The following is a 9941-nucleotide window of genomic DNA, read 5'->3' as shown; positions in this document are numbered from 1 at the left end:
ACCTTGTCACGCTTAACACTTTCAAATCTGTAAATTTTCAAATTTGGTTTTTGGGTGATTAGTATCTCATCTAGCGATGACCGTACGATCGGGGAACATTCCTATTGGTGAATTCATGTGTTCTTCTAACGTTTTCGGTTACATGTAGTGGGTGACTCAGATAATCGATAGGAAATCCCATTATAAGTTTATGCCACGCTTGATGATGAGTCTTGCTGAAACGATGTCGCATTCAGTATATGTTTCCATCTAGGTGGAATGTTCAAATATGTGTGGATTCCTAAGGGACCAAACTGCTCATGTCATCGGTACCTGGACTTACACTTTATTTAAACTAAGTTATGCTAAGAACAGCACACACACCCATTCCCGAGGGAGGACTCGAACCTCCGGCGAGAGCGGCCGCGCAATCTGCATCTTGGTGGATTTGAGTCTCTTACCTATTGCCACAAAGACACAAGCAGCATATGGTTCAAATGGCTCTGAGCACTATGGGACTTAACATCTAAGGTCATCAGTCCCCTAGACTTAGAACTACTTAAACCTAACCAACCTAAGGACACCACACACATCCATGCCCGAGGCAGGATTCGAACCTGCGACCGTAGCAGCAGCGCGGTTCCGGACTGAAGCGCCTAGAACCGCTCGGCCACAACGATCGGCAAGCAGCATATCCCTTTAGAGTATCCTTACGGTGTACACCTACATTTACCCCTAAAATCTCACTGGTGTCAATTTCGGATTTAACCAAGCTATTTATACATATAAGTATACTAGAATCAGCCAGAATATTATGACCACCTACCTAGTAGCCGGTATGTAAGTAGTGAGGCCTTGGTAGCTCGCTGGAGGTTGTTTGCTCCACATTTGCACCCACAAGTTACCTAATTCCGGTAAATTCACGGGGGGCGGTGGATGAGTTCTGACGCCACGTTCAGTAACATTCAAGGGGCGTTCAGTCTGGTTCAGATCTGGCGAGGTGGGGGGAGAGGGGCAGCACATCAATTGGAGCTCGCCAGTGGTTCCTCGAACCACTGCATCACAATCCTGACCTTGTGACATGGCGCATTATCTCGTTGAAAAATGCCATTGCTGCTGGGAAACATGATCGTCATGAAGGGTGTGCGTGGTCTGTAACAAGTATATAATACTCCTTGGGCATCATGGTGCCCACGTGAATGTTCCCTAGAGTATAATGGAGTTGCCACCAGCTTATCTCCGTCCGCAGTACAGGTGTCAAGGACCTGATGTCCTGGAAGACGACGGATTCGAGCTCTCCCATCGCCATTACGAGCGAGGTGTCCGTAATCATCAGACTATACAACGATAAGCCACTGCACCAACTGCAGATGGTCATGTGTCCATTTCAGTTGTAGTTGCCGATATCGTGGTGTTAACATTAGCGCTTGCAAGGGTAGCCGGCTGCTGAGACCGATCATTAGGTGTGTTCAGACACACTTGTACTCTGCCCAGAAATAAAGTCTGATGTCAGTTCCGACACAGTTCGCCGCCTGTCGTATTTTACCAGTCTGACAAGCCTTCAACATCCAACATCTGTAATGACAGGTGGCCACCCACACCCGCAACGTCTGGACGTGGCTCCGTCTTGGTTTCGCCGCGTGTTGAAGACACTTACCAGAGAACTCCAAGGACTCCCGACAAGTGATTCTGGCTTATCAGTGTATGAGCTCCGCTGCTTATTAGGTTTGTTTCAAACTCTGAGACTTCACTACGAAGGTTTCGGTAGTTGCTTAGTACGATTTTAATTGCCTCATCTGTGATGACTATTTCTTGAATATTACCCTACTATTTCGGTGTGTGGGACATGTTTCATCATTTGGAATCGATGGTGAGTCTTCCGGGTCAAATAAACCTTGCCTGCGCTACACTCACATACAGCCACCTGCGTTGCAGCCTCTGAGTGTTAGTGCTTCACAGATCCATTTACAGGGACCCTGCAGTTCTCAGTTCTATGTAGTAAGTTGAAGTGGCTACAGCATAGTTTAGAAATGTTATCTCTGGTTCAAGGCTACTGCTTCACTCAGAACCAGAGGGCACCGATAAGGTCTGCTGACAGAGCTACAGACAGCGAGCTTCGTAAGAACTCCGTGAACAAAGCTTGTCTTCTCAATTATCTCTGCCAGTTGCTCGACTGATATAATAATGACCCCTAACACCAGACGACAAACACCATTATTTACAACGTGCAACACAATCTGAAGTCGGTTACACCTTGTTTCCTCAATGGCTGCCGGAAATGCATCTTCAACATGTTGAGTGATCATACACGTCTACACAGAGGCGGCTCTCCCCAATCACTTGCTGTCACTTCCCAAAAGAGTACTATTGTTCGCCATACTTCCAAATTGCCGGAATTAACAGTCTCCTTACAACTGTATTTACCGTTCTTTGACACCGGACAGTAGGTGAGGCGTGTTTCACTGTCTCAGGTTGAATTTTGGTGGAAGACACGTTGTCGCACTTGTTGGTTAGGGAAATGTGTGTAATGTCCCTTGTCCTGATTGATCCCCGTGTTCTCTGTACAGAACCTGTAGACCTATTACTGACATGGCACTCAAAGTTTAGTGGACGAGCCGGGTATCATCGATGAATGCCAAAAATGACCAGATCACTCTTGTTATTAGCATTAAATCCGCAAAAACGGCCGGCCGCTGTGGCCGACCGGTTCTAGGCGCTTCAGACCGGAACCGCGCTGCTGCTACGATCACAAGTTGGAATCCTGCCTTGGGCATGGATGTGTGTGATGTCCTTAGGTTAGTTAGGTTTAAGTAGTTCTAAGCCTAGTGGGCTGATGACCTCAGATGTTAAGTTCCATAGTGCTTAGAGCCATTTGCATTTGAACCATCTCCTGACGGACGCCTAGAATTACAAGCCAGTATCCCAAACCTTGTATGGAGCCTGGAGTATATTCTAGATTAAATCACAAACAGAAATACAGGTAGAAAAGGTTCTTTCAAAATTCAATAAAGATTTAGGAAACAATGTCTGTGATAAATGCAATATCTTGTAAGCATATTGACACCATTGTAAAGTGGCACCCGATTCGAGATTAGCTTGAAGCTGCAATAGCTACCACAGCGGAAAAAAATCTGTGGGCAGAATTTCCAGCGTAGAGTTTATATTATATCACTGACTTGAGCCAATTTCAGTAACAGAGCAGCTGCAAGAATGTCGAGAAAACCTGCACATTTTCCTTCGTTAGTATGGATAACGAATGCCTAAAATTTGACCTGAGAAACAATTGTGAGGTCTACGATAATCAGGCGAGGAAAACAAGAAAAACGCCATAGTTAAGTTCGTTTTGGACAATTTGTGGAATGATGTAACGAAGATAATGGAAACAACACTGGGATAAAAATGCCATTTTCACAGTAGTAATTGTTATACTAATGGGTAATATATATCTGAATTGGATTCCCACCACAATACGTTTATGAAGGCATATCATAATATTAGAGGCCGTTTATGTACTGGGATATGGCATGTTACATATCCCTGCGGAACTTCTGACTACGTAAATCGGTAGTGGAGAAAGGAAAAGCTGTAAGAGCGTGCGCGAACAAAGTGACGATAGATGCCGAATAAGGAAAGTTAAATAAATTTTGAACAGAAAGATATGCAGCTGCATGATTGTCAATACCCTAGATTTGAAGCAAGTACCAAGCAAAGTAAGGAAGGCTGAAAGAGAAAGCTATATATAGAAGAGATACACAAAGAAAAGTAGAGTTTAAGGTGTGATTATGGGATCGTAAGTGGAACTGGCTGAAGAGGCATATGATACTGCATGAAGTGTTTTGCAGAGAATGGAAAGACCTGAGAGAGAGCAAGACGTATGTAGTAGACGCTATTTACTCAAAAACATTTAAATCTTTTGTAGAACCAACCACAACACAGCTACTGTATTTGGCATGAAAGAAACATGAGACACTCGTAATATCTTACTCCAAGATGAATGTAATAAATCCAGTGCCGAAACAGATGTAGGTGCTGAAAGATATGAATATCAGACAGGTACTAATCTAATGAATCACGTTTTGCGAAAGTTTAGTGCAAATTATTTACAGAACCGAATAAAATGTTGTACAGCCGATCTCGGTGCAGATTAGAACAAGTGATATACGGGTGAACAAAGCTGCTACCACTACAACTACCACTCCTAATAGGTTCCTGGAATTCAGGAAAAAGCGATACAACCATGTTAGTACTATCCTCTTTAAGGCAGATTGAAGGGAGGCAAACCCACATTTACGAGGTCTGTAGATTTACAGAAAGCTTTTAACTGTTTCCACTCGAATATACTTCCCTAAATCCTAAATATATCAGAGATAAGATAGAGGAACGGAATGGTTAAGTACAGCTTATAAAGAAGTCAAATAACGATCATAAAAAGCTATATGTAACTTTAAAGGAAGTTCATAGATACGTACAACTTATCCTTTAAAACTACTACTGTACTGTGCTACATATTGTACATAGTAAAAACTATTGCTGATCACTTAACCTTCTCGTCATTGGTACACCTTGCACTCAGCTCTCCCCCCCCCCCCCCCCCCACCCCCCACCCCCCCATGTAACTGAGTATATTTATTCCCACAAATTGTTACACCCACGTAATTGTATAAGTTGTGACCGGCTTGAGTTGTGATCCGTTCCTTGATTTTGTGGTGATAGGATCGTACTTACCTTCGTTTTGTCAAGTGCACAGTTATACATTTCTGAACACCGAAAGCAAGTGGCTTATCTTTGCCCCCTGTCAACTCTTATCAACATCGGATTGAAGTTTTTTAACTGACTGTCTATCAAATTCGGCAAAACGCTGAAGAACAAGTAATATTTTGAGGCATTCTCTACCACACTGACAGTATGAAAAATTTATTAAACTATGAAAACAAGTAGTTCCCATTGAGCAATAGTGGGGTCTATAAAATCATTTGCAAGAAATGTTACTCATATTGTATGGGAAAAACAGGTCGATTAGTGTGCAGCAAGCTTCAAGAATACCATAAGAGCTGGAAATTGCAGAAAACAGACTCCATCTTTGCTCTGTATGTTCTGGAAACCAGATGCACTTGAGGAGTGTAAGCGAAAATACGGCACTCTGGGTATGACGGGCATAAATTGTCACTGCCTGAAATACTGCACATCAATAAATCCCGCAAATATCATCGTGGGTACCTAGAGGGTAAGCAAACAGACTCTGTTGCTCTCCACTTAACCAACGCTTCTAAACCTCACTGATTATCCTTTGAAACAATGTTAAATTGTGTCGTACTACGAGGATCATTCCGTAAGTCATGACAAGTACGGTAAGTCGTGCGAACGTGTGAGACCACCGCAATGGCAGTAGATGCATTCGAAATCTCGTGACAGTACCGAAATCAACCGACAGGTTGCAACAGCATGCGAGAGTGGCTCGGTACAAACGCCTAAAACATTCCGGCTGAGATTAGCCGTGCTACAAGATGAATCCTCTTCTAGCCACTTCATTTCGCAGCTGAGGAAACAACTGCGGGACAGGCGCTTTGCAAACGAGGCGAATGTCCTCACGGCATTTAGTCGACAGGCGGCACACATCGTTGGCAGTGCCAATAGCAGTGTATCATTTCAGCCTTTACCAAAAATGGTACAAATGGCTCTTAGCACTATGGGACTTCTGAGGTCCTCAGTCGCCTAGAACGTAGAACTACTTAAAGCTAACTAACCTAAGGACATCACACACATCCATGCCCGAGGCAGGATTCGAACCTGCAACAGTAGCGGTCGCGCGGTTCCTCAGCCTTTACCGTTACCTCATCTATTTGAACTCTATTTTATATTGACACTGAGATACAAAAGGCCGTACTGGTTCAAGGCACGTTGTGGAATTCTCAGGTAGTTGCATTACCGAAAGATACGCCACAGTTATCATGTCCCATGGAATCAGCGTAATATAAATCGATAGGACAAACATTTATTTATTTTAGTGCCCTATGTCTTATGAATGTATTATTTTTTAAATTTAAAATTAGCCATTAATTTACTGTCGGTTTTATATTTTTTGCTGACATCTATTCTCGGTAATGTTGGCTATTGATTCCTCCTAGGCGTTCTGCCGAATCGTTGTTTGTACTTTATGCGTAGTATTTGAAGCAGTTACCAAGTTACCAGTACTAAGATGAAACGTCTTCAAGGGAGAACAAATGGCACTGGAAAATCTGCGGAAGGACAAGCGAACTGTAGTTCCGGCAGCAGACAAGGGCAACACTACGACCCACTGTCACGTGCGGATTGTAATAATAAGATTTTCGATCTTTTGAATGACTTTGAATACACACACACAAAAAAGATGCAGATCCAACAACATTTGTAATCAATACACAAGGGAATTAACGATATTTAGCTGCTAGTGGGCGTTGATTTAGATTAATGAGGAAGTTGAAAATTTTAGCCAGACCAGGATTCGATCACGGGGCTCTAGTTCGCGAGGTACATGCTCTGACCACTAAGGCATCCGGGCACAAAGGTCAACGCTCCTGCCCGCACTACCCTAGCAGGTCTCCAGTCAGATCCAAATTCTCTACTTTTTCCCACACTGCTGACATAGTGCCCCTGTCCATTATCGTCCTTACGGTCTTTTGCCGATTCCCGTACTAGATTGAGCGTGGTGTGCATCTGCACTGAAGGGATCATTGGCCAGCCTCGCCTTAATTATGTATGTGGCGTCGGACATGTCGGGAAGAACAAATATCAGATGCAGAAGTTTTTTGATGTTTGGTAGTGGGGGAGAGCGTGGAGATGAAAACTGAAGATGGAGTCCAAGGTTGTATTACAGCAAGCAGTTGAAAGTGATTGTATCCTGCAGTAGTTACACGGAGCTGAAGAGACATGCACAGAATCGACCAAAATGGAGAGGTGCGTGAGACCAGCCTTCAGACATCTACATCTACATGACTACTCTGCAATTCACATTTAAGTGCTTGGCAGAGGGTTCATCGAACCACAATCATACTATCTCTCTACTATTCCACTCCCGAACAGCGAGCGGGAAAAACGAACACCTAAACCTTTCTGTTCGAGCTCTGATTTCTCTTATTTTATTTTGATGATCATTCCTACCTATGTAGGTTGGGCTCAACAAAATATTTTCGCATTCGGAAGAGAAAATTGGTGACTGAAATTTCGTAAAAAGGTCTCGCCGCGACGAAAAACGTCTATGCAGTAATGACTTCCATCCCAACTAGTGTATCATATCTGCCACACTCTCTCCCCTATAACGTGATAATATAAAACGAGCTGCCCTTTTTTGCACCCTTTCGATGTCCTCCGTCAATCCCACCTGGTAAGGATCCCACACCGCGCAGCAATATTCTAACAGAGGACGAACGAGTGTAGTGTAAGCTGTCTCTTTAGTGGACTTGTTGCATCTTCTAAGTGTCCTGCCAATGAAACGCAACCTTTGGCTCGCCTTCCCGACAATATTATCTATGTGGTCCTTCCAACTGAAGCTGTTCGTAATTTTAACACCCAGGTACTTAGTTGAATTGACAGCCTTGAGAATTATACTATTTATCGAGTAATCGAATTCCAACGGATTTCTTTTGGAACACATGAGGATCATCTCACACTTTTCGTTATTTAGCGTCAACTTCCACCTGACACACCATACAGCAATCTTTTCTAAATCGCTTTGCAATTGATACTGGTCTTCGGATGACCTTACTAGTCGGTATATTACACCATCATCTGCGAACAATCTAAGAGAACTGCTCAGATTGTCACCCAGGTCATTTATATAGATCAGGAACAGGAGAGGTCCCAGGACGCTTCCCTGGGGAACACCTGATATTACTTCAGTTTTACTCGATGATTTGCCGTCTATTACTACGAACTGCGATCTTCCTGACAGGAAATCACGAATCCAGTCGCACAACTGAGACGATACGATATAGCTCCGCAGCTTGATTAGAAGTCGCTTGTGAGGAACGGTGTCAAAAGCTTTCCGGAAATCTAGAAATACGGAATCAACTTGAGATCCCCTGTCGATAGCGGCCATTACTTCGTGCGAATAAAGAGCTAGCTGCGTTGCACAAGAGCGATGTTTTCTGAAGCCATGCTGATTACGTGTCAATAGATCGTTCCCTTCGAGGTGATTCATAATGTTTGAATACAGTATATGCTCCAAAACCCCACTGCAAACTGACGTCAATGATATAGGTCTGTAGTTAAATGGATTACTCCTACTACCCTTCTTGAACACTGGTGCGACCTGCGCAATTTTCCAATCTGTAGGTACAGATCTATCGGTGAGCGAGCGGTTGTATATGAGTGCTAAGTAGGGAGCTATAGTATCAGCGTAATCTGAAAGGAACCTAATCGGTATAGAATCTGGACCTGAAGACTTGCCCGTATCAAGCGATTTGAGTTGCTTCGCAACCCCTAAGGTATCTACTTCTAAGAAACTCATGCTAGCAGATGTTCGTGTTTCAAATTCTGGAATATTCCATTCGTCTTCCCTGTTGAAGGAATTTCGGAAAACTGCGTTCAATAACTCCGCTTTAGCGGCACAGTCGTCGATAACAGTACCATCGGCACTGCGCAGCGAAGGTATTGACTGCGTCTTGCCGCTTGTGTACTTTACATACGACCAGAATTTCTTCGGATTTTCTACCAAATTTCGAGACAATGTTTCGTTGTGGAACCTACTAAAGGCATAACGCATCGAAGTACGTGCCAAATTTCGCGCGTCTGTAAATTTTAGCCCATCTTCAGGATTTCGCGTTCTTCTGAACTTCGCATACTTTTTCCGTTGCCTCTGCAACAGCGTTCGGACCTTTTTTGTGTACCACGGGGGATCCGTTCCATCTCTTACCAACTTATGAGGTATTAATATCTCAATTGATGTTGCTACTATATCTTTGAATTTGAGCCACATCTCGTCTACATTCGCATAGTCAGTTCGGAAGGAATGGAAATTGTCTTTTAGGAAGGCTTCTGGTGACACTTTATCCGCTTTTTTAAATAAAATTATTTTGCGTTTGTTTCTGATGGATTTGGAAGAAATGGTATTGAGCCTAGCTACAACGACCTTGTGATCACTAATCCCTGTATCAGTCATGATGCTCTCTGTCAGCTCTGGATTGTTTGTGGCTAAGAGGTCAAGTGTGTTTTCGCAACCATTTACAATTCGCGTGGGTTCGGGGACTAACTGCTCGAAATAATTTTCGGAGAAAGCGTTTAGGACAATCTCGGAAGACGTTTTATGCCTACCACCGGTTCTGAACAAGTATTTTTGCCAACATACCGAGGGTAGGTTGAAGTCCCCACCAACTACAACCGTATGAGTGGGGTATTTATTTGTTACGAGACTCAAACTTCCTCTGAACTGTTCCGCAACTGTATCATCGGAGTCTGGGGGTCGGTAGAAGGAGCCAATTATTAACTTAATTCGGCTGTTAAGTATAACCTCCACCCATACCAATTCGCACGGAGTATCTACTTCGACTTCACTACAAGATAAACCACTAATGACAGACACAAACACTCCACCACCAATTCTGCCTAATCTATCTTTCCTGAACACCGTCTGAGACTTCGTAAAAATTTCTGCAGAACTTATTTCAGGCTTTAGCCAGCTTTCTGTACCTATAACGATATCAGCTTCTGTGCCTTCTATTAGCGCTTGAAGCTCAGGGACTTCTCCAGCGCAACTACAACAATTTACAACTATAATTACGACTGTTCCTTGATCCAAGCACGTCCTGCACAGCAGACTGCAAAAACTTACGTGTCACGCTGAGTAGTACACAGCTTAACAATACAGCAGTCTTACCTTCCTGACATCGGGCCAGTGACGCTAGCCCCACGAAAAGTACAGCGAATGCGGCGGCTCTGGACATCATGGTTACGGCGTCGCCAGCTGAGCGTTTTCTGGTGGTACAGGA

The sequence above is a fragment of the Schistocerca gregaria genome, chromosome 8 (genome assembly GCF_023897955.1).
Source record: "Schistocerca gregaria isolate iqSchGreg1 chromosome 8, iqSchGreg1.2, whole genome shotgun sequence".
Classification (NCBI taxonomy): domain Eukaryota; kingdom Metazoa; phylum Arthropoda; class Insecta; order Orthoptera; family Acrididae; genus Schistocerca; species Schistocerca gregaria.
Note: the sequence above shows the minus strand (reverse complement) of the source record.